The following is a 27,500-nucleotide window of genomic DNA, read 5'->3' as shown; positions in this document are numbered from 1 at the left end:
AGATTTGCTGAAAAGCAGAGGTTTAAGAACAGATCTTACTGCCTGTCTTGCTGGAGGATGTGGAGAACTTACCTAAGCCAGACTATCCTATAATGACAGCTCAGCTCTGTTTTTAAATGTAAGTATGTAGGGGTATATGTGGACAGGAGGATTGTAGGAAATCCATGTATATCTTCTATTTGAGTAGGAATGTTCACATGATGTGCTGACTTCACCTCTTACTTTAATCAGGCGGGGTTAAGAAATGTAGAGGGAAATAATTATGTATTTTCTCTATCCTCATCAGATGTTCATTGTTCTAAACTATTAGATGTATTTGCCCAAAAGCTATCTAATTTAGCCTGGACTTCTGAGAAGTGGATTCCGAACAGTAAAGGACCCAGCACAGAACCTTGTGATATACCATAGGTGATGGGTCTACTGGCAGAGGTGGAGTCACCAACATTGACAGTATGTGTTCTGTCAGTGAGCCAGTTGGTTATCCATCTAGTGACATAAGGGTTAACCTCCAACTGACAGAGTTTTTCAATGATGCCTGAGTGGTTGATTGTGTTAAAAGCCTTGGCCAGGTCAAGATAGGCAGTATGCACTGTCTTACCTTCATCCAGTGCTTTGTTGGCTTTCTCAAAGAAGTCTACTAGGTTTAATAAGCATGCTCTACCCTTAACAAGGCTAAATTGAGTTGGGTCTAGAGTCTGAAGGTTGCCTATATCCTTGTTGATAAGGTCTGTAATTATTCTTTACATGGTCTTGCAGATGAGACTGGTTAGACTTAGAGGCCTATAGTCCCCAGGGTCTGTTGATGGTCCCCCTTTGTTTAAGGGAATTACTGTTACTTTTGCTGTTCTGCACTCCACTGGAAGAAAGCCAGTTCTCAGGCTATGGTTAAAGAAAGTGCTAAAAGGGATTCTAGCTGCTGTTTTAGATTGCTTAATAAGCATCCTAGGATGTTATTTGGTCCTATTGAAGCCATGTTTTTAGCCTTGAGGAGTGCAGATAAGACCTGATCTCTGGAGATACTAGGCAGAGGACTAGTGTCGGGTATGATTTGGGGTATGGCTAGAACCACCATCTTGGAGTCTTAGCAAGTGAAAGTATATTAATTTGATCTTTCCCAAATTTCACAATTAACAATAATATACTTATCATTTTGGATCACCTTTGCGAGGATGATAGTTTTTTTTAAATATCCTTATGATGTAATTTAATACTTTTTATACTAGCCATAATCTCAAAAAATGCAATCTGATTTTAAAACAAAGTGCCAAATTATATCTGCCCCCTTTTACACATGTAACTTCATGTCTTGAAAATAAGTAAAGCTTTTCAGTAAAAAAATTGTTAAAAAAAAAAAAATTACAAAATTAATTTTACCAGTTGTGCACCCTACATCATTGTGTTATTCTATGATTTTAATTCAAGTTGTTTTACTGTTTTGTATTGACAGTGCATTTAGGATATTCAGGGTAAGAAAACAGCAAGCAAAAAGTCTTTAACTAGTTTCTTAACATATCTGTTTCTACAAAATATCACATGAACAGTCACCATTCAGCTATGTGATATACGTAATGCCTATATGCAATAGAGGAAGATCTGTAAGATTGATTGAATTGAATCTGAAAGCATTAACTAGAGGTCACAAGCTGTAGCCTCCAGAAGATAACTCATATAAACTGTAAGTGGTACATGTCTTCTTCAGTGAAAATAATCAACTAACAATCTCCATTCCTAGGTACCCACTGTAAGTTCAAGGACTCACTGCAAACCTCAGAACTTAAGAATGTAGATCAGATTACAGAGGAAGGTGTATTAAGTTTCAAATTGCTGTGTCTCATAACATTTCTTCTTCTCTGAGGTACAGATACATAAGTGTGAGGTCTACCTTCCACATAAGGAATGCAAGGGGCTTGGACCTGTGAAAACAATTATTTAATGTTTAGGAGCAAGTTTTACATTGCTATTATTTCAGAAAACTTGCACTTATTTTTTTAGGGTTCTGGGACATCTAGTATTGAGTCTCAAAGTACCAATACAAGGAATGTGCAAAGAGCAGTGGTGTCTTGGCACACAGATCATGAGATATTCAGTTTAGGAAATGGATTACCCCCACAAATTCTGCCACTGACTAAAACTGGAAATGCATTACATAGACACTCATTTGATTTACCTGGCTGGCACATGGTTGTTGAGGTGAGGGGGTGTACAGCAACTTTTGATAATGCAACTTTTAATAACATTTTAGAAAATATATTAAGCAGTTTAAAAGTTATGCTCAGTAACTGCAAAAAAAATGTGCAGAGTGACTAAATTTACTCCTTTGAAAGTAAAATAGCTAAAATACAATTGTATCGGAAAGGAAAGACATTTGGTAGAACAGAATTAAAAATGAGCCATCAAAGTGTGTTGTTGATAAGTCAAGTATGAGATATGGTTTAAGACATAATAAAGGGAAAGGTTCTATACTTTGTCAATTATATAAGAACTGTGGAAAAATAAATTATTTCACTAAAGCATGTGATATGCTGGGAATAATTTTGCAACTAAAAATGCATGTGGTAGAGTCATGAAAATGATTTATATATGGACAAATTAATCACACAAGGAATGCACAGTGTACAAGACTGTGACTGGAAATTTGAAACAACAGCATTTGTCAGAAATCTGAGCAGATGGACTTAAACAAATAATCAACATGTGGTATTTTAATCTAGGCACTGCAGCAGATTTTATAATGTAAGCTTTGAGACCGAAAGAAAGTTAAGTCTTTCATATACAAGCCACTGACATAATTTTGCAATCAAGTTTGCCAGTTGGTCAGAAATTTTTGAATATAAAATGCAAAATACAAGACTCGTTTTAAGAAAGGTGGAATAAAAGCCAATTCAACATTTAGTTATGTTACTTGCCAGAAGGTTGGTATAGAGAAGTCAACCATGATGTGCATATGAAAAGCAATGATTTAGTTAATAGCAACAATATTTTTACTGGTATGGGCTGCTTGTCAAGTTTTTCACTTTATTTACATAGCCCCTACCATTGTACAAGTTAGTTCCAGTAGCTCTAGGTGGTAAAAGAAAAGGAAATTTTGCAAACTGAAGTACATGTGTATGATTAAGAAACAGAATTAGCTTAATGGCTAATATAGTCAAAACTGTCAAGAGTTGTACCATGCATAGATTCATATGATCTGAAAAAATAGCTATTTAGAAGAAACATTATCCAATGTAAATTGCACAAAGAGTTATCAGTGCCATATAAAGAGCAAACTATTTTCTGCACTTTCAACTAATCATAGAATTGGGCAAGTTAAACTAAATGAATAATTCTCAAAGCTGAGCACACTTATTACATCTGTGTAAAGATAAAGATTTCTGAAATATCCACTTGGAATTCTGTCAGCACCCTAAGTGTTTTTAGGAGTCATTAAATATATTATGGGAGGCTTGAAGGTCTTGTTAATATTATTTTTGTATGTTTTTTCTTGCTTCCCCAATGCCAACAAAACCAACCAACCAAATGGATGCCCTTCTTTTTATAAGGTGAAAGCTAATGATGGACCAGATATCACTCAGGCAGCTATCTTGGGACTTTATTTTACTTTTGTGATTGAATCAGATTAAGAGCCTCATATGTGACCAACTTGTGCGTGCTAACTAGTACACATATTTGATAAAGACTACCATAAAAACACAGCTTTTTGTGACAAAGAATGTATCCCCGGTCCATATGCTACAGTCTGTGGGCTTTACTGTCTCCATTCCTTTGGAGCTTCTCTGAAGATTGAGTAACATGCTGGTGCCAAGTCATTTTGGACACAGTCTGAACTTTACCCTTCAGTGCCTGTGGACAGCTAGTGCAGTTAATTTTATTGGTGATATACTAACATGTAATATAAATAGAGAAAAACACTTAGAAAGACTATTGCAGTTACTGAATAGAATAAGATTGTATAACTCAAGAAAAGAGTAACTGCAAAATCAGAGTCAAAGAGCTAAAATGCATTCATCATGTTTTAACTTAAAAAGACTTAATTCCACATAATTTAACTGTCAGTGTCTAAAGTTGATTTACTTACATCGTAGGACAAACCAACACTTATGGCATTTATAGGTACTAGGCACTATCTTTCAAAGTTTATCCAGAAGATGTCTGTAATATGCTTGTAAAAAAGGAAAATATTGGTGTAACACATGACTTTATAGTATATCGAGGGAAGAAATGTCTGGCTGTTTAGAGCTAAGGATTAAGGCTATGAACTGCTAACAAACTTAAGCCTTTACTATTGAGTTTGATTCCTTAAGCCTTTGGTTTCTGATTGTGTGACTGTGAACAAGTCAGTTAACTAGGCAGTACTTTTGGGTCACATCTGAAAAGAGGCAATTGTACATTGTGGATTTTTCTTGTTAACAAATGAACAGGTAAAAAATAGTATTGAATTACTCAACCAAATACAGAATTTTAATAGAAAATTACTAGAAAAACGAAATAATTTAATACATATGCTGTTTTTATAGGCACTCTCACAGAAGCGTGGCGGAGATAGGAAGAACAGGTGCAACTCTGGATGGATACAGTATGGTTGTTAAGTCTTAGGAACAGAAAATATGAAGAGGTGATTTGGCATCATTTTCAAAGCAAGACTGGACTATCATAAATAACTAAGAATTTGAAGTGAACAATTGTATCTGATAATATCTTATAGCATAAATTGAGAAAACCCTGTGTGTTTGAAAACAATAATATATAGGCCTCCAAATGCCACATCTGTTTTGGAATTGCACAGTTTTACAAAGGTCACTAACATAACTCTCCTTCATTGTGGTTAAATGTTTGAGAAAATGATTCTGTGAAATTACTGTACCACTTGGAGTAACCTTGGTGATAACTATACAACACTGTAATTCTGCAAGTCCATGGAATTGTGCTTTCACACAGCTGGCCTCACAATACCATAAAAAGAAAAACTGGTGTATACAAGACTGTATACCCCTTAAACTGGAACTGATGTATTATTTTTTGGCTGATTTCTTGCATTACAGTATGGTATGGAAGGAAAGAACATAATAGGCATAAATGATGTTATTCTGGTTCCCAGTGCAGTTAAATTAAAAAGGTGTCTAGAGAAGATAGAATAAAAGGTAACATGATTAAGGAAAAAAGCAAGGTGGTCATTGCATTTGAGGGTGAATATGGTGGGGAAATATACAAACACCATGGGAGGGCAAATATGGGGTCATTAAAGGAGGACCATGTCTACAGTGCTAAAAAGAACAGGATAGATTCTAAGCAGAAATATTAAAAAGTTTTATTTTAAAACATGCTCAAGTGCAGATATTATCAAAAATTCACAAATTGTACAGCTACTAGATTTTTACAGAGAAACAGTACTACATCAACTCTTTCCCTCCTGTCAAACTCTGGAATGCTGCAGTCTGACCTCCAGTGGTAGCATCATGATCCATTTGCTAACATCAAGTTATATAGTCACAGTTTGAAAAAAAAAATTCATATCTTTAGAAACTTAAGTGGTACTAAAGTGGTATAAATAGCAACCTTTTCAGAATAAATTCCTCTTTACAATGGTAGCATTAATTAGATTAACAGTCTAAACATTAGAATACAATAAATAGGTCACAATAAACACAGCAGATAAGAATTTTGTAATATTTTGCAAACAATGTGCAATACCTCAGCAATCGTATTGATCCATTTGTGGCTAAACAAACAGGTTTATTTTGTTTGATTACTGAAGTATTTACACTAGTTTGAAAATGCAGACATTAGAAAGTACTGTATAAGCAACATTCACTATCAATTTAGTTGCACCAGACAGAAGTCAGATATCAGTAGTGGTATCTATGATGTCTTATTTAAGAAAAAGTCTTTAAATAGCTTGTATGTCACATGTTTGTTCAATTATTGATGCAAATATGAGCAAGCAATATTAGATGCATGCCTAGAGGCATCAGTTGTCTGATCCCAGAGAAGTGCCTGGAGTTGTAACTAGAGTGCTTTAGCAGTGCATGTTCCCATAAAGTTGAAACATGCTATAAGGATCCTGTCATAAAAGGAAATTTGTTTAAAGGAAGATGCAAACATTATAGACCACTTACCTTAACAAGCTGTCATGGGAAACATTTTGAAAGATATTTAGTAAAGGGTGGGAGGTTGGCATAATGGTTAAGGTGTTTGCCTTATAAACCATATGTGCAGGGTTTAATTCTCACATGGGGTAATTGACTAGGCTTAAAATGACCCACAAAGGCAGTTAGCCTAGTGCTAATATATGAACCTATGAACCTATGAATCTTTCATCAGGAGAACTAAACAGAATATAAATTGTTCATTCCTGCCATTTTGCATATGAGGAAAACTCTTTACCAATAGTTGCCTTACACACACATTTATGGATGTTCATATTAGTGGTTCAACTTCAGTACACACATAAGGCAAACAATATAGCCATCTAAACGGTTCTTTTTGGGAAACTACTGAGTCTTTAGATAAACCCAAAGTGAGTTAACTTGGGACGTGAATGGTTGTAAAGGAGGAGATGACAGATTCATTTGAGAAATCACTTTGGTACATTGAGAGATCTCAACAAGGGTCTATGTTACGCCCTCCTTTATTTGCTCAAAACACACTAGACATACCTATCACAGAGGCATAAGGTGGATAAAACATGCACATGTCACCATGCTTATATGGCACATGAAAGACGCATGTGAAATATATTAATTGCAGCAAGTACTGGAGAAAAAATTGGATTAAAAGCAGTCTGTCAGTTTTCATTCCACAAATTTAAATAAGCAATTATTAGTTAGTGGAAGGTAATGCTGAAGCTGATTCTTTCTAAAGAGACCTGCGGGAAATGATCAAAAGTAATTTGCTTTGATCAGGGTATTGATAACATTTGGCAGAAGGCTTCTAAGTTATCACATTAAGTCTTGATAATTTTAGGTAGAAAGATCATGTATAGCTCCATGAAGAATTTAAAACAATAATTTGCAGATCAAAGTATGCCAACAAAGTCTGGAATCTTGATAAGAACATTGATAAGAATAAGCATATAACTAAGAATAAAAGATATTTGTATAACTAAAATAAGTATTCCAGCCATCTCTCAATTTTGTACTCAGAAAGGATAATTATTTTGAAACCTTATTCAGTATGTTCCTAAAGACAATGCAGTTTCTCCATATCTATTGTGACTCCCCTGCACTGGCCCACTAATCAAGGAGCCTAAATCCTCAATACTACTACCAGTGAGGGACGTACACATTGGAAGGATGTACACACACAGTAAAGTACAATTTCCCTTAAGAGCACACAGAGATCACAGTCCATCTGGGGCTGGTTTCTCCCTCTCTCTCCAGATCCCCGATAAGACTGCCCATTGACACAGCTATAGGGTTATGATCTCAGCTGAGTGGTCAAGCCAAAACCTCCAGCACCCTCTCTGTCCAGCCAGTGCTTCATGTCCCTGCTGAAGTAGCTGACACACACACTTTGAGATTTTATTTATATACAAACACACACACACACTTCTGGGAAAGGCTGGCACAGGTGTACTAGCTATGCCCCCTTCTGCCCAGACTAAAAGGTAATTATCACTGCCACCACCCAGCTCTTTATCAGCAACTATAAGGCCCTTCCCAAATGGTGACCAATCCTACTATTACTAATACTGTTACTATTATCCAAATGGTAAGTGTGACCAAGACCAAGGCTATTTAGAAGTGGCCTGTACAGTGTCACCAAGTACATATGCAAGTACTGTAAGAGCTTAAATATGTCTCACAAATATCAGCCACAAAAATAGGTTTGAATATATTTAATAATAAATAATAAAAGAAAAAGACAATACTCAAACAACACAGTAACTACAGAGTTCAGAATCACAGGAAAATATTTTAAAACAACATTGCAGGACAGTCTCAAATAAATACAGAAAACATCTAAACTAATCTTTACTATATTCCTAACTATATCTAAAATAAATTACTGTACCCTAGTTACTTACTATTAGCAAGGCAAATGCAGATGATGATGAGTGGATGTTCTGCTAGGTTTTAACCTAGTAATTATTTCTGTTTCAAGACACTAGAAAAACGTCTAGCTCTAGACATCCTGTCTCTTTGCATTAACTAAGTTTTATAGCACAATCGTAAACAATTTCAACTTATTTTCTTGAGGTTTTGCAAGTTAACTCTGTATGTTCCAGCTTCTATTATTAAAACATACATTTGCACCGGTATATAGTTTATATACATTTCTGTTCTTTTCCAGTAGGGTACACTATGGTTAAATTTTAGCTCAGTACTTTACACATACTTCTGTACTAGTAGTTTAATATACACATAACATATAGTTCTCTCACATTTGTAAGACATTAATATTCACAAATGACATATGATTATTTACAAAATTTCAGATAGCTGGGCTGGCAGTGTCACATTAACATGCAAAGAATTTAAAGATCAAAAGTTTTTTTAACGAGTTTAAATTTATAAGGTTTACAGGGAATGTTCATTTGAAAAAAATTATCACAACAATTTACACATGCATGTACGTTGCTGTAATATAACCAATTACAGATTTAATAATAGGATACTAAAAAGCTGGACCAAGTTGCAAAAAGAGAGAGTTCTTTATAAATAATTGGATTTATTTGTGAGGGAATCAAGGCATCAGTAGAAGTTTCAAAACAAACACTCAAACCATATCCCAGGGAACACTGTTAAAATTCTTTTTAATAATATGAACCACATTAAAAAGGAATAATTGGATAAGTGCTTTCATCCTCTAAAATGGAGAACTTCTTCAGACTGAAGAGGTTCTCCATTGTAGTGGATGATAACTGCTTTCGTCCTCAACAATGGAGAACTTCTTCAGGCTGAAGAAGTTCTCCACTGTAGAGGATGAAAGCACTTATCCAGTTCTTTCTTTTTAATGAGGTTCATATTATTAAAAATAATTTTAACAGTGTTTTACAAAGAATAGAACATTCCCAGAATATGGTTCACGAGTTTGTTTTGGAAGTTTGTGTTGTGCTTCTTCTTTTTGGTTTTAATCAGTAGATGTTTGTGGGGAAAGTATGTGGGCAACAAACTTTTGCCTGAAAAGTAAAAACTAATGCAAATTATAGAAAATTGTTTAACACAAATTAAAGAAAACAAATTTACCAGAGTACTGACAATTAAATATTTTGATGTGATTAAGTTAGTTACATTACAAATTGATGCTAGTCAAAACCATATTGTATCAATAATTATTCTAGAAAGGAAACCAGCTGCTTGTAGCTTAAAATAATTTATTGACTGCATTGACTCATTCCTATTCATCGCAAATGTTATAATGAGATAGGCAGATGTCCTCAGTCCAGTATATGACATGTGGAATTATACACAATTGCCTTCATGGTAAAAACTTCCCTGGCTATTTTATTTTAGTTCAGTTTGCTTTCATTTACCAGGTTTGTCTGACTGGGTTTAGTCAAAAAAACTCTTTTCAATGGAGGCCTGGGGAAAAGCTTTAACATATTACAAACATTTTTAAGCAGACATTTAATAATAAACATTTACAGACATTAAGTAATATACATTAACAATTACACATATATTTGCTAATTAAATTACATTCATATGAAATAAAGGCAGCTATTACAAGGTACTTAAATGTTAATAGATGATGAACAGTAAGCATCTGAAGAAGCGTATTAGTGAGTTTGTCAAAACAGATAATAGTTCACGAGATTAGAGCTTAGAAATTCAAATAAATGGAGATGAGGGAAGGAACTAAGTAGGCCAGAAAATGTTAATTTTGTAGTTAAGAGGTCCGGTACGAAGCAACTTCATATATAAATATATGGCTCTCATAAGGTTTATATTAGAAGTCTGGGGGGGGGGTGGAGTTGAACAGCATCACAAAGCTATGTATATGGCTGCTATCCATGCTTTGCCCTTTTACTTTACCAGGAGACCTTTTCCTTCTCTGGAACTGCACTAACCTTTTTTTTGCATTTTTACGCTGTAAACAGAACTCAGGTGGCACATTAAAATGCATATGATAATGAAAGTACAGAAACATTCATTGTATACTTTCTGACATTACATAGCATGCTTTTGCATTTAACTCAGTTGGTACTGACATTTTAATAGTTGTATTTATTTTACTGTAATTTGTACTTTGTGTCATAGTGTTTATTGAGCCTTGAATTGTAAGTAGCTTTAATTCTTATTTAGAGATTTTCTGCTTAACCTGTCACTGAAACTGGACGTAGCTCACTGCACAAAATGGCCACCAAAAATAAAGTCAACAAGCAAACAATGCAAAACGAAATGGGAAGTGACTCGTGTACCATTGGCAATGATGTGTTGTTATAAGGAACCCTGAGTGTTGCTATATTCTTAGTCACAATGGCAGTTACACCTCTCACTTGTATCTCATTATGAGGAACAATTCCTCATTTTGAGTCTTAACAATTCCATACTGCATATTGATCTATATGAAAAGATTTGTCACTCGTTCACTGTAAATTTTTTAAAGTAATTTCCATTGTAAATAATACTGAATTATGTGAATTCATCAACAGAGCTTTTTGTAAATATGATGTAACAGATTTTCCACAATACTGTGTTCCACGTTTTGTTCATTTGTTCTGACACAGTGGGAGGCAGTGCTCATTTTTCCATTTGTTCCATTTAATAGGATGTGGTGTTCCACATTTTTCCTATTTGTTCTACATTAAGGGAGGTAGTATTTTACACTTTGAAAATGTAAAGTTGAAAGATATGCTGTCAACCCTGGAGCTGATAATGTGGGGCATAATCTTTATGCTATAAGTTATTGAGGACAGAGTCCCAAGCCCCCTCACATAAAATGTAGATATTAATTTTCATTAGTAGTTGTTGGCTTAGTCTGCTTTTAGTAGCCCATTTTGATTTTTTTTTTTATTCTCACTCACTGAATTGTTTTATATCCAAATTCCTGTACTATCTCAGGAATATGACTGAAATTTAGGGATGTAACAGTTCCTCTCCCACCATTCTGTCCTTTCTCCCTAGTGTGCATGTGTGTGTGTGTGTGTGTGTGTGTGTGTGTGTGTGTGTGTGTGTGTGTGTGTGTGTGTGTATGTGTGTATGTGTGTGTGGCAGAGAGTGAGAGAGAGAGAGAGAGACCTCTGACCCAAATGGAACATGCTTTAATAAATGTAATGTCATGCTGATGTTAACTTTATTGTAGCTTTAAGGACAGTCTAATGTATTCTCTGAATATATATTGTTTCTTTTTCATTTAGTTTCCTAAAAATCACTTTTAATTTGATAGTATCTGCTGAAAAAAACATTTTCTTTTGTGATAAAACCATTTTTTTCACATATTCTTATTCTTTAATGAATCTGCTTGACTTTATGATTGCTTGGATTGTGAGAGTATTTAATTCAAATGAGATGGGTTTTGAGCTTCCACAGTGTATACAGCATTTAACAGCTTCATTTGACACTGCAGAGTATAAGCCTCACTATCCCCCCACCAAATGCAGACAGTAGGCTAAACGCTGCACAGCATATATAGAAGCTTCTAGCAGCTAACCGATAGTATGCATTGCCATGTATTGAGTTTTTGGATGAAAATTGCTTCTGAACTCATTCTCATCATACAGGTCTGTCTCCCCCACACTAATTTGACTGCTATAGTGCCCAGAATGTAGTTGCTTCCATCTCTACCAAGGTGCTGCTACAGTGTGACCTGCGAAAGGTGACTCCAACACTGCCACACATATCCTTTATGTGTTTGACTGGGCTTTTGACACTCAGGCTGCTACCTGAATTTGGGCCACCAGAATTTCAGATGAATATCTAGTTCCGCTACCATTTGGCTGCCAAATGAAAATTAAATGTAGAAGCAAACAGATCTGTTTCTTAGTTATGACATTGTTTACTGACTGGATCTAGCATGTTTCTGAATGCCCACTTTTTATCTAATTTTAATTTAATTGATTTATTAACATGGTTAGTGAACAGGATAATTTCAGACCTTTCTAGTCACAAATCTAGCAAAAAGGCAAAGACAAATGAAATATATAAACAATTTTAGATTAAAATTGTTATTTTAGGAGTCTTTTCTTGTGCTGAAAAGGTATGCTGTCCATTTGGGGTGAGGGGACTTTACTTGCACGGGGACAGTCTACAGTTTGAAAGATGGTATGCAGTCCTAAAGGCCTCATCTCCACCTGTACATGCTAAACTAGTAGATCCCCAAAGGCAATCTGAAACTGGGGTATTTAAGACTTTAAGACTGACTGTCTTGCAGCAAATGGGAGTTTGTTTTTATTTAAATCTAAGATAAAAGACACACTTTTGCAGTAATGATGATATTTTTCCTCCAAAGTGTTGTTATTTCCACATTAATTAAACTTTTTTCCTTAAGATGTATATTTGCTTCATACCAAATATAGCCTTGGTAAGGCATTTCTGAATGTTGCCATTTGTTTTACCGCAATGAACTAAGTAGTTTATTGAGGAATTAAGTATTGCTAATGCTTGACCTCGTATGCTTTTGTCTGTAATAATGTGAATTGTGTGACCACATTTACTGCAGACTTAACTGTTTGTTGCTAACCTGGTCCCCACTGGTGACTTGTTTAGGTGCCCAAATGTATTTGAATTTGAAATGTGTAAATTATCTAGTTTTCATGTAGGAAATACCTTTAGCTGCCTGAAGCATATCATGGAATAGTCAATGCATTCCATGAAATGTAGTTTCATTCACTGTTTGCTTCTTTTCACTGAAGTTATCCAAGTATCCATTTTGCTACAGTTCAAAGCAAAACATGTGTACAGTATAAAAGATGGCTTTACTTACTTGCTGGCTGAAAATGGAGATATGGTGGACAGCAGCACTGTTGAGATTAAGATAAAGAGGGGGTTAAACATTCAAAAATAATTCTTTATAATAAGTTGTGGTGGATGGGTGGGTGGGTGGGAGGTGGTATACCTGGACTGTAGATGCATGTTATCATGGGCACATGCCTGTAATTTGGATGACAGGTTATCATGGACATATACCTAAATGTAGATGGCGGGTTATCATGGCAGCATATTGTAATGTTAATGAAAAGTTATCATGAGATAAAACTGGAGTGACCTGAACCTGATTACAAAATTTTTAGGGGGTTATAAGAAAAAACAACCTCATGGAGGGTAAGGTATCATAAGAATATTTATGAGAGAGAAAGGCAGTATCTCTTCAAAGATTTATTTATTTAGTTCTTGCTTATTATAGTGGATGTTTAGTACATTTCATTTCTCTTCTTTGGATTTTCTACTTTCCTCCCTTAGCATATTTTCATGGGCAGAAGTATTCAGGAAACTATATTTCAGTGTAATGGTAGTTCCCTTTAGTGGCTGCGTCATTCATTTCCTTGTATGTTTAATCTGGTCTTTAAAGGCTCCATGTAGCAGTTTCCGGGCACATACACTCTGTAGTATATTTCTGATAGCTAATTCTCCATGTGGCACATTTTGTGACTTCCACAATGCACAGGAATCCTTTCTCTCTCTCTCTCTCTCTCATAAGATTAACAGTTGCGTGAACTTGTTACTCAGAATGTGTCCTGGGGTACTTGGCACCATTCTTGTTGATGTGTATATTTAACATTTAGCTCCATTTCCTCTGTTGGCAACTTTGTGCCAAGATTTAAACCAAGTTGAGCAGGAAGAAAAGCAAAGAAAGACAGAAAAACATAAGATGTGTAAGGCTTTGTGAACTCGGTAAATCTGAAAATGAATTTTAAGGACAGCAAAGAGGAGGAAGCTAAATCTAAATATTTTATTTGTCTTGTATTATTCTTGTGTCTGTATACTCCGTTGCACTGAGATGCATTACAGTATGTATAACCATAATTACATAGAGAGATGGAATAAATATAAACATGTCGCTCCAGAGTAACTACAGAGTAAAGACTAACAAACAAGCATGGATCCTTTGAAGCTGCACTGATGAGATTAGTACATTGTAAATGTCCACAATTCTATAGTTTTTTGAATGGGGAGTAAGTAAGACAGAGATCATGAAAATTCACTAAAGAATAGGGCATGGGATGCAAACGCTTTAAAGCTGGAAAGCAGAAAAAAAGATGGTTTGAATTATACAGTGGTTGCAGTACAGTTTTTTCCAGTCTAAAACATTTGAAATCCTCATTGTCAAAGCAGATTCACAAGACTTAGGCTTTACTGAGAAAGACAGCAATGTCTTAACTTCAACCATATTGCTGAATTTCCTCAATAACAATAATGTTAAATTTTACCAGTAATAAATGTAAGCTACACTTGAAGTGCTAAAACCTCAGAGACAGTTAAGATTTAAAGGCAGGCAGTATTAACATACTTAATATTCAGGTAAACCTTTCTTTCTGAATACACATTGGCAAAATAGATAGTTTAGGCTTCATTGAACTGCAGTGAGAATATTATAGTACATACAAAAGGTAAAAGGAATATACAACATTACAGTAGGAAAGGATGGAGGCAAACAAAATGAAGATGTAATAGATGAAGAGAAACACTTAAAGGTAGGAAATATGAAATATTTGTTTAATCAATGGTGTGACAAAGGGGGATACTGCCAGCACAGTTATCTGGAATTTTGTAAATAGTTATATGTCATTTGTGAATATAAACATGATTTATATAAGATGCTTGTGTTATAAATGTATTAAAACTGTATGTCGTGTATATCAAACTGCTAGTACAGAAGTGTGGGTTGAAAAATTTTTTTGCAAAGTGCTGTTTGAAATGTAACCACAGTGTGCCCTGCTGAATAGAACAGAAATGTACATGCACTATTGTAACTGTTTAAATGTATATATTTTCACAGTGGAAACTGGAATACAGGAGGTTAACTTCAGAAAAATAGCTGAAATTAAATTACTTTCTGGCTACACAATAAAAGTATATTTCACTTTTCAGTATAGGTAGAGATATAGAGTCTGTGCTGAGAATATTTCATTATTGACTTTGGAGTGAACTAATTACTATCTCTGAAAGTATGAAGGAATGCAATTGTTTTATGACTTCCACCATCTTCCAAAGATCTGAGGTCTATGTATTTTCACAGGTAGAACTAAATACTGCTGGCTTCCAGTAGTGGGGGTTTCACCTAGGATAGAGTCAGATGACAAGAAATGATGCAATTCTGCCAGCTATCCCAGCAGTAATATTTGAGATATTAATTTGAGATCTCTCTTAGTGAGACAGGGCATTCTGTATTCTGTCTTGGTCCTGACAAGAACCATTCACCACAACATCTGCCTTGCTCTTTAAGTAAGTTTCTAGGGTATAGTAACTCTCTTAGATATAGTCAGGTATATAGCAAAGTTTAGTTTAGATACTTTTCTTTATTTATTTGAGACTGTCCTGCAATGTTGTTTTAAATATTTCCTGTGGTTTTAAGCTCTGATGTCACTGTGAATATATATTTAGCATTATCTTGTTATTTTATTATTTATTATTAAATATATTTAAACCTTTCATTGTGGCTGATCTGTGTAGAGGTACTTACATTTTGAGAGTACCTGCATATTTACTTAATGACACTGTGTGGGCCACTCCTAATAGCCTTGCTCTTGGTCAAACCACCATTTGTATTAATATTAATATTACACAGTAATATTGGACACCCTTTGTTAAGGACCTTAAAGTAGGTGATAAGGAGTTGTCTGGTGGCACTGATAACTACCTTACAGTCTGGGTAAAAGGGGACATAGCTACTAAACCTGTGCCAGCATTTCCCATGTGTGTATGTATGTGTGTGTGTGTGTGTGTGTGTGTGTGTGTGTGTGTGTGTTTGTGTAAATCAAACTTCAAAGAGTGTGTGTCCCATGTGTGTGTGTGTGTGTGTGTGTGTGCGTATGTTTGTGTTAAATCAAATTTCCAAGAGTGTGTGTCAGCTACTTGGGCAGGGACAGGAAGCACTGGTTGGACAGAAAGGGTGCTAGAGGTCTTGGCTTGGCCACTCAGCTGAGATCTCAACTCTATAGTTGTGCCAGTGGGGAGTCTTATTGGGGGTCTGGAGAATAAGGGAGAAACCAGCTCCAGACTGACTGTGATGTCTGTGTGTTCTTAAGGGAAATTGCACTTGATGCAGACAGATGCATCTGAAAATACTATGTGTGTACCTGTTATTCTGCTGGTGTACAGCCCCCACTGCTGCCAGTAGTGAGGATTGAGACTCCTTGATTACTGGTCCAGTGTTGGGTTGTCACAAATGGAATGAAATATAAGTGGAACACTAAAAAGTAATTGTTCAGTGCATTGCTAAATTTTCAAGGAAAACAAAAATAAAATGTTCACATACAAAAGATAGTCAGATGGGAGCCAGGGTGCAAAGAGAATAATAGAAATGTAAGAAATGGTAGAAAGCACCCCTGAAAAGAAGATGCTATTAGTTGTTTTCAATTAATTGGGTTATTATATTAGCTTTAAGGCTATACTTAAAGTCATCTAAACCTAGATAGATTTTTGTCTGCAGTGAATTGGTGGTAACAATTGGCATTGACCATGGTCACTGCAGGATTTGGTAGGTAATCTTTGATATTGTTAGAATTACTGGAGGCCATAAGCTCACAATGTTATACTAAGCTGCCAGAGGCACTGAATCACAGAAAAGTGGTATACTCCAAGGTTCACCAACCTAGCAAGCAATTGTAAAAAATGTGAGCTGGGGATAAGACTGCTATGTATAAGGATAATGGACAATACCGATAGATAAATAACATGTTTTCCCTTGTAAATTGTAAATGAGAGTGGGTTGATGACCTCTTTCACTGGAGTGGAGGCAGGTTGTTGCCTGTTTATATCTAAGGAACTTCTGGTTATGGTTAGTGATCATGTATGGTTTGTAGGTGGGAAGGCAGTGACCAATAACATCTGCTCCACATGGGCAGATAAGCAAGGAGAAAAAAAATATATATATATGATTTTTTGACCTAACCCCCAGGTACCCCAGTTTATATTAGTCAGTCTGTCAAGGCTATAATATATATTATATAGTGCTCCACAAGTGGGCTTGGGGTGACCATACCTCTCTGTTTCTTAGCTCAAGAAATCTGAACAAAGCCAAAAATAATAGGAGGACAAAGCTGCAAAATGTAAAATTTGCTTTTATAAACTTAGGAAGTTGTCAGAATTAAATGTCTTTTGTTACCATGCATTTTCTGAAGGATATGAAGTCTGAAATTCAAATGTCTGTCATTATTTAATAAATATAATTCTCAGTGATTTGCAAGAAAAGCACACATTTTGTGAGGGACAGACTGAAAACATGAGGCAAAAGTCTGGACATTCTGAGAAAATCTGGATAGTTTAGACATATGGGGGTAACTGAAACTTCAAGTGGGGCATCTGTGGTATTGATCTAACAAAGAATGGAGAGGGAATAGAACAGTGGTGGCTGGTGACTTCAAATCAAAGGGGGGCTGCAGGAGACAGCTTAATGGGTGGGGTCAATAGGGAAGGGGTGTGGCCAACTAGAAAGGGGAGGAGCTATGCTCAAAACCACAAAAACTAACTTTAATTAAATACGCTGCCCTGGGTGCCAAACCATCATTATGAGAGTCCAATTAAGACAAAAATAAGTGTAGAAGAATAAAAATATTTCAGTGCATTGGCTGCATGACAGCTTACTTAATATCTAGATGGAAACAAAAGGTTGTGAGGCATGAAAAAATAAATTACTTTTTAAATACATTACTGGAATGCCAGTCAAAATCAAGTATAAGAAAAACAAGCAGCACTCAACTCAAACCACTTCTCCTTGCACTGCAGTTCTAATAATAATTTATATTCAGCTTTATTAAAGTACCAAGTAACATGCTGAAAGTAGAAATCTCTGTGATGCCCCCACTTGTAAAAATGTTTCTTATCCAAAAAAGACCTGCTGCCTGACAACTATCTACTTGTTTCATGGGGAAAACATGATCAAAGTAAAAAATGAAAAGCAAACAAGAAACAAGCTCAAGATACATTGCTTAAAGGATTACTGTACAGGTTATGGACCACACATGATTGGCATTCTGTTTCGTTTACGGGTAAAGCCTGTAGAGATGACTGGAAGTCTCCAACAAGTGTGAGCTTTTTAAAAGAATGTAATCCTGTCCTTCAATACCAAAGGCTTATACATTATCTAGTTAAGTATTCTCTGCATGGCAACAACAGAAAGGCTTTCATTGTTGGCAATTCTTTAACAGTATGCTTATTAAAGCTTACTTGCATCTTACGATCTCAGACAAGCTTACCTTATGGTCATTAAAGCATTGCTACTTAAACACAGAGCAACAGGCAATTTGAGTAATAAGCATAAATCTGAGTAATAAGCATAAATCAACAGTACAAAAATATGACAGAAACCAGACCATTCTGCAAAATCAAGGACAGATGAAAAGCCACTGTTTTACTTGTGTCTACCTTGGATGGGGGGGGGGGCACACTGCACATTTACACTGCATAACTACTCCTTGCCTTGCTTGGACACATCCAGAGTCACTACATGGGGGAGTGGGGTGCAACAAGTATGTCACAATTTGAAATGTCTCTGGCTGACTGTGATGGCCCTGACACATTTGTCATACCTCTCAACCTCAGAGCAAGAAATCTGGACAAAGCCATACACAGAAGTGGGACAAAGGCCCAAAAATAAGGACAATTTTTAAATATTGCTCTAATAAACTTCGAAAGATAATAGAATATGTCTTGCATTAGTATGAATTTTCTGAAGGGTATAAAATCTGAAACTCAAATGTCTGTCATTATTTTCTAACTTCAGTCTTTAATGATTTGTCACTAATTTGCCAAAACACACAATTTTATGAAAAATGGACCAAAAATGTGATGCAAAAATATGAAATAGCCACACAATACAGCTGGGAACCTGTCAAAGAAGGGACACTTTAATATTACTACTGCTAAATTGAGCAACTGACAAAATAAAATAATCTACATGCATTTCAAGTAATCTATAACTTTGATTATTATAATTATTTCTTAATTGTAAACCCTCCATGTTTTCTTCCAAAATTGCTATTTTGCGGAGGGATTATTAGGGGGAAGAGCAACATTTTGAGCCAAAATCGGGGACAGTTGAGAGGTTGGCTATGCCTAATTCTATAAAGCAATTTGCATGTACCTCTCAACCTGATAATGCAGTAAATCTGAACAAGGCCAAATATATTGGGGGAACATATAAACAGTACTAAAAATTGCTCTTGTATAAATTGAGACAGTTGATAGAATAACAGTTCTTACTTTAGCATGCATTTTTCTGAAGGTTATGAAGTCTGAAACTCAGTGTATCATTATTTAGTGACTTAATTCTTAAATGATTTGCCAGAAAACTACAAATTTTATGAAGAACAAACCAAAAATAAGAAGCAAAAATCTATTCATTCTTTGAAAATCTGGACAGTTGGGAGGTGTAGTTCAGATGGGCCTGTCTCAGTTTGCTGCCCTTCCCCCCTGACAAAATCATGGTTGAATGGATCCTCTGCAGCCATTCCAATGATCCATTACTTGGCTATTTCACTACATTTAACATAAACATACTGCTTTACTTCTATGATGAGTTGGACTTCATTTGAAAGTTTCATTTTGTATTTTACAGCACAAACACTAAGACATCTGCTAAACAAAGCAATGCAGTCTCACACTGAAAAACAGACTTAGCATTAAAACTTCTCTGCCCTTGAAACTCACATTCATTGAAACAGCATTGAAACCCACATTCAAAGAAAATACATTTTGCCAGTGGCAGATAAAGATTAATTTTGGGCTGTTTTCAAATCATAGGCCCCTTGCATATGAAACATACATGTGCTCTTTGATACACCTTCCTCGTTGTACTAAATTTATATTCCTTGTACAATACAGTACAGTTGTTAGAGGGTGTTTTAAATTTGTTTTGAACATTTTTCCAGTAAGCAATGAAACAAAACGCATGCACCCATAATGACAAAACTGCCCAGTTCAGAACATTTCCATCATAAAAGTCTACTCAGACTTCCACAGTCCACCATTATTAGTAAATATGCACAATTCTACAGTCCACCATTATCAGTAAATATGCACAATTCTACAGTCCACCACTATCAGTAAATATGCACAATTCTACAGTCCATTATCAGTGAATATGCACAATTCTACAGTCCATTATCAGTAAATATGCACAATCTCTGAAGAAGTAAAAGTCATCTAAATAATTCCACATTAAAGAAATCTGTAACTAATGAAGAGGTTGCTGCTAGCAAACACCTTTATATTTCATGGTTTCATTGAAAAATAAAGTGTCTGTTGCCCCTCAGGAATAAATTGCCTATATTACATTAAAAAATGATAAGCTAGTAATATTGCAAGAGGAAATGGATGGCAAACTGATAACAGACTCATAGTTAGTATCTTCACCAAGGAGAACATTCTCAGTACGGCAGCATCCACTCCTTGTGGGAGTAGAACCCACAGCCTTCTACATCAAAAGCAAGTACACAACCTGTTGTGCTATTAACAAGGCAAACCAACTTCACTTAAGCAACACTAAACTTCTGTTCCCTTGCAGCTCTCAGCTCCTTGTAAAATCTACTCAATAATCAACTTCACAGCACAAGAAAACTGGAAAAAGCCAACATTTATTGGGGGGGGGGGGTCAAAAGCCCAAAAACCAGGGACACATTAAACATTGCTTGTATAATTTTGGAAAGTTGCTAAATAAAATGCTGTGTTACCACCATACATTTTACTGTCAATGTCCCTGTGCAAAACAGTTGGAGCAACATACCACTATGCCAAATCAGCTGCTTTGTGAAAGAAAAATGCTGCGTTACCACCATACATTTTACTGCCAAGGTCCCTGTGCAAAACAGTCAGAGCAACATACCACTATGCCAAATCAGCTGCTTTGTAAAAGAGAGGAAGACTGAAACTTAAATGGCTATCATTTAGTAAATTCAATTCTCACCATAGCTGTCAACCTCTTAGTACAAAGCACCTGGACAAACCCAGTAATGAGGGAATACAGCCCTCAAACATATTCAGTGAATTCAGTTCTTGCCATAGCTGTCAACCTTAGCACAAAAAACCTGGATGAAGCTAATAATGGGGGAATACAGTCCCAAAAATAGGGACAAATTTCAAATATTCATCTTATAAACTTAGAAAATTGCTAGAATAAAAGGTTGTGTTACTATGTATTTTCTGAAGAACATGAAGTCTGAAATACAAATGCCTGTCAATTTTACTTCTGACAGAACAAAAACAATTTTCAGCAGAGGCCCAGGGAGAAATACTGTAGACACGTCTTTGTAAAATGGCAGGGCACCAGAGCAAATCCACACAAACACAGGGAAGATATGCAGACTCCACACAGAAGGCACCCCAGCCAAGAATCAAACCAGAAAAACCTATAGCTGTGAGGCAACAATACTACCACTGCACCATCAAATATGTAAGGAATTAAAACATTCAGAAACCTGAAGTCTGAAATTCAAATGCCTGTCAATTTTATTTAACATTTGTTAATCAGGACAGTTTGACTTGGAACAAAAAAACAATTTTCAGCAGAGGCCCAGGAAGAAATAATGCAGACATGTCTTTGTAACATGGGAGGACACAAAAGCAAATCCACACAAACACAGGGAGAAGATACAGACCCCACAAAGAAGGCACCCCAGCCAAGAATCAAACCTGAGAACCTGCAGCTGTAAGGCAACAATGCTACCACTGCACCATCAAATATCAAGCATTGCAACATTTACAAACCACAGATATTATGAGGAACAGATCAGATCAAATATTAGGCAAAAATCTGCAATTGTTTTACAAATGGTGGTGGGTAGGGAATTCAGGTCTTTAACACCTGCATACAAGGTACAGGGTTCAAGCCTGAGGTATTCCCTACCACACACAAACACACCTGTAGTAGCAAACCACAAAAACTAAATATACTGCCCTGGGTGCCAAACCATCATTATGAGAGTCCAATCAAGACAAAATGAAGTGTAGAAGAATAAAAATATTTCAATGCATTGGCTGCATGACAGCTTAATATCTAGATGGAAACAAAAAAGGTTGTGAGGCATGAAAAAATAAATTACTTTTTTCAAATACATTAATGGAATGTCAGTCAAAATCAAGTATAAGAAAAACAAGCAGCACTCAACTCAAACCACTTCTTGCACTGCAGTTCTAATCATAATTTATATTCAATTTTATTAAAGTACCAAGTAACATGCTGAAAGTAGAAATCTCTGATGCCCCCACTTGTAAAAATGTTCCTTATCCAAAAAAAAGACCTGCTGCCTGACATCTACTTGTTTCATGGTGAAAACATGATCAAAGTAAAAAATGAAAAGCAAACAAGAAATAAGCTCAAAATACATTGCTTAAAAGGATTACTGTACAGGTTATGGACCACACAATTGGCATTCTGTTTACGGGTAAAGCCTGCAGAGATGACTGGAAGTCTCCAAGTGTAATGAGACTCTTAAAATAATGTAATCCTGTCCTTTATTACAAATACTGGCATATGCATTTCAATACCCAAGGCTTATACATTATCTAGTTAAGTATTCTCTACATGGCAACAGAAAGGCTTCCAATGTTGGCAATTCTTTAACAGTATGCTTATTAAAGCTTACTTGCATCTTGCAATCTCAGCCAAGCTTACCTGATGGTCATTAAAGTATTGCTACTTAAACACAGAACAACAGGCACTTTGAGTAATAAGCATAAATAAACAGTACAAAAATATGACAGAAACCAGACCATTCTGTAAAAATCAAGGACAGATGAAAAGCCACTGTAGTACTTGTGTCTACCTTGGATGGGTGGGATTCTCTGCACATTTACACTGCATAACTACTCCTTGCCTTGCTTCGACACATCCAGAGTCACTACATGGGGGAGTGGGGTGCAACAAGTATGTCACAGTTTGAAATGTCTCTGGCTGACTTGTGATGGCCCTGACACATTTGTCATACCTCTCAACCTCAGAGCAAGAAATCTGGACAAAGCCATACAAAGAAATGGGACAAAGGCCCAAAAATAAGGACAATTTTTAAAATATTGCTCTGATAAACTTAGAAAGATAATATAGGTCTTGCATTAGTATGAATTTTCTGAACGGTATGAAATCTGAAACTCAAATGTCTGTCATTATTTTCTAACTTCAGTCTTTAATGATTTGTCACTAATTTGCCAAAAAACACAATTTTATGAAAAATGGACCAAAAATGTGATGTAAAAAATATAAAATAGCAACACAATACAGCTGGGAACCTGTCAAATAAGGGACACTTTAATATTAGTACTGCTAGCTTGAGCAGCTGACAAAATAAAAGAATCTACATGCATTTCTGAAATAAAAGTAATCTGATTATTAGTTATTTCTTAATTATAAACCCTCCACGATTTCTTCCAAAATTGCTATTTTGCGGAGGGATCATTAGGGGAAGAGCAACATTTTGAGCCAAAATCAGGGACAGTTGAGAGGTTTGGCTATGCCTAATACTATAAAGCAATTTATTTGCATGTACCTCTCAACCTGTTAATGCAATAAATCTGGACAAGGCCAAATATATTGGGGGAACATATAAACAGTACTAAAAATTGCTCTTGTATAAACTGAGACAGTTGATAGAACAGGTCTTACTTTAGCATGCATTTTTCTGAAGGTTATGAAGTCTGAAACTCAGTGTGTCATTATTTACTGACTTAATTCCTAAATGATTTGCCAGAAAACCACAAATTTTATGAGGAACAAACCAAAAATAAGAAGCAAAAAATCTATTCATTCTTTGAAAATCTGGACAGTTGGGAGGTATAGTTCAGCTGGGGCTGCCTAAGTTTGCCACCATTCCCCCTCACAAAACCATGGTTGAATGGAGCCTACTCCTGCAGCCATTCCAATGATCCATTACTTGGCTATTTCACTCCATTTACCATAAACACTAATGTGCATACTGATTTACTTCTATGATGATTTGAACTTCATTTGAAAGTTTTATTTTGCATTTTACAGCACAAACACTAAGACATCTGCTAAACAAACTTGGCATTAAAACTTCTCTGCCCTTGAAACTCACATTCATTGAAACAAAATTGAAACCCACATTCAAAGAAAATACATTTTACCCGTGGAAGATAAAGATTAATTCTGGGCTGCTTTGAAATCATAGGCCCCGTGCATATGACACATACATGTGCTCTTTGATACACCTTCCTATTGCTTTGAACATTTTTCCAGTAAACAATGAAACAAAACGCATGCACCAATGACAAAACTGCCCAATTCAGAACATTTCCATCATAAAAGTCTACTCAAACTTCTACAGTCCACTATTATCAGTAAATATGCACAATTCTACAGTCCACCATTATCAGTAAATATGCACAATCTCTGAAGTAGTAAAAAAGTCATCTAAATAATTCCACGTTAAATAAATCTGTAATGAAGAGGTTGTTGCTAGCAATCACCTTTATATTTCATGGTTTCAGTGAAAAAAAAAGTGTCTGATGCCCCTGAGGAATAAACTGCCTAAATTACATTAAAAATAAGCTAGTAATACTGCAATAGGAAATGGATGGCAAACTGATAACAGGCTCATAATTAGTATCTTAACTTTCAGTACCGCAGCATTCACCCCTTATGGGAGTAGAACCAACAACCTTCTGCATCAAAAGCAAGTACACAACCTGTTGTGCTATTAACAATGCGAGCTGACTTAGCATAATCAGAACTAAACTTCTCTTCCCCTGCAGCTCTCAGCTCCTTGTAGAATCTACTCAATACTCAACTGCATCTCAACTTCGCAGCACAAGAAATCTGGAAAAAAAACAAATTTATTGGGGTGGGTCAAAAGGGCAAAAACCAGGGACACATTAAACATTGCTTGTATAATCTTGGAAAGTTGCTAGAATAAAATGCTGTGTTACCACCATACATTTTACTGCCAAGGTCCCTGTGCATAGAGTAAGAACAACATACCACTATGCCAAATCACCTGCTTTGTGAAAGAAAAATGCTGTTACCACCATACATTTTACTGCCAAGGTCCCTTTGCAAAACAGTCAGAGCAACATACCACTACGCCAAATCAGCTGCTTTGTGAAAGAGAAGAAGACTGAAACTTAAATGGCTATCAATTAATGAATTCAGTTCTCACCATAGCTGTCAACCTCTTAGCACAAAACACCTGGACAAACCCAGTAATGAGGGAATACAGCCCTCAAACATATTCAGTGAATTCAGTTCTGGCCATAGCTGTCAACCTTAGCACAAAAAACCTGGACAAAGCCAATAACAGGGTAATACAGTCCCAAAAATAAGGACACATTTCAAATAGTCATCTTATAAACTTAGAAAATTGCTATAAAGGTTGTGTTACTATATATTTATTGCTAGAATAAAAAGTGGTTTTACTATGTATTTTCTGAAGAATATTAAGTATGAAATTCAAATGCCTGTCAATTTTACTTCTGATGAAACAAAAACAATTTTCAGCAGAGGCCCAGGGAGAAATACTGTAGACACATGTCTTTGTAACATGGCAGGACACCAGAGCAAATCCACACAAACACAGAGATAAGATGCAGACTCCACACAGAAGGCACCCCAGCCAAGAATCAAACCAGAAAACCTATAGCTGTGAGGCAACAATACTGCCACTGCACCATCAAACATGTAAGGAATTAAACATTCAGAAATCTGAAGTCTGAAATTCAAATGCCTGTCAATTTTATTTAACATTTGTTAATCAGGACAGTCTGACTTGGAACAAAGAAACAATTTTCAGCAGAGGCCCAGGAAGAAATAATGCAGACATGTCTTTGTAACATGGGAGGACACAAAAGCAACTCCACACAAACACAGGGAGAAGATACAGACCCCACAAAGAAGGAACCCCAGCCAAGAATCAAACCGGAGAACCTGCAGCTGTGAGGCAACAATGCTACCACTGCACCATCAAATATCAAGCATTGCAACATTTACAAACCACAGCTATTATGAGGAACAGATCAGATCAAATATGAGGCAAAAATCTGCAATTTTTTTACAAATGGTGGTGGGTAGGGAATTCAGGTCTTTAACACCTGCATACAAGGTACAGCATTCAAGCCTGGGGTATTCCCTACCACACCACCATGAGTCTAACCACCAGTATATTGCACCTGGGGCATTTTCTCTCTCTCTCACACACACACACACACTTACAGCAACATCCAAATCCCACTTACCTGTAGTAGATCTTGTCCTTCCCTGCAAGTGACAGGAACCACCATAAATAAATCCAAACCCCGATCCCTGCAAGTGAAACCACCATAAATAAATCCAAACCCCGCGCAAATCCAGACCCATGAGATCTTGACCCTGCGCGCAAAAAGACCCGCGAGATCTTGACCCTGCGCGCAAAAAGACCCGTGAGATCTTCCCCCAACGAGACTGCAGCAAATTCCAGACTGCTGATGTTGCAGTCCGACCCCGACGCATTTTCCCAGCGAGTTCCAGGACAGTCTATGCAGTTTAAAACTAAACTGCATAGACTTCTGGGAGCTTCGTTCCTCATGTTCCCAATCAGGACTGCTGCTGAGACAATCTGCGCATGCTCCAGACTCTCAGCAGCAGTCCGGACTAGTGCGCATGCGCGAAGTCCACAAATTTTTACATTTTTTTTCTTTTCTTTTTATTTATTTTTATTTCTTTTATTTTACAGTTGAGGGGGCTGCAGTCCGGCAGTCCAATAGCACGGGCCGCCCCTGGAATAGAAACTTGTGGTATTAAACAAATATAGAAAACATCCATGTATACTTGCAGGACACTAAGTATGAATCACTGAAGTCTGTCCTCCAACACACACACACACACACACACACACACACACACACACACACACACACACACACACACACACACACGCACAAGCATGCGGACGCACGCACACACACAGACACACACAGACACACACACACACACACACACACACACACACACACACACACACACACACACACACACACACACACACACACACACACACACACACACAGGTGTAGTGACCACTAAGAGCAGTGACAATAAGAAATCTTGTATAAGGGACGTGCATATGAAACAATCTCTGCAATCTCCACTAAAATAAAGTGCCTTGGCTGATTTGCATAGGACAAGTAAACCAAAAATGAATTTCTCTCCTTACTTAACCATATCTTTTACATGATGTAGGCTGTGAGTAAAAGAGTAACTCAGTTACCTGCAGTGCAGATATATTGCTATCACACAACATCCCATAGGTACTACACATTAAAAGCATACCTCTCAACTGTCCAGATTTTCACATAATGTCTAGATTTTTGGCTCATATTTTTTGTCTGTTCCTCAAAAAATTTCAGTTTTCTGGCAAATTACTGGGATGATCTGAGGGTTGAAGTCACTAAATAGTAACGTACATTTGAGTTTGAGAC

The sequence above is a fragment of the Protopterus annectens genome, chromosome 1.part0 (assembly GCF_019279795.1).
Source record: "Protopterus annectens isolate FY-2018-M chromosome 1.part0, PAN1.0, whole genome shotgun sequence".
NCBI lineage: Eukaryota > Metazoa > Chordata > Ceratodontiformes > Protopteridae > Protopterus > Protopterus annectens.
Note: the sequence above shows the minus strand (reverse complement) of the source record.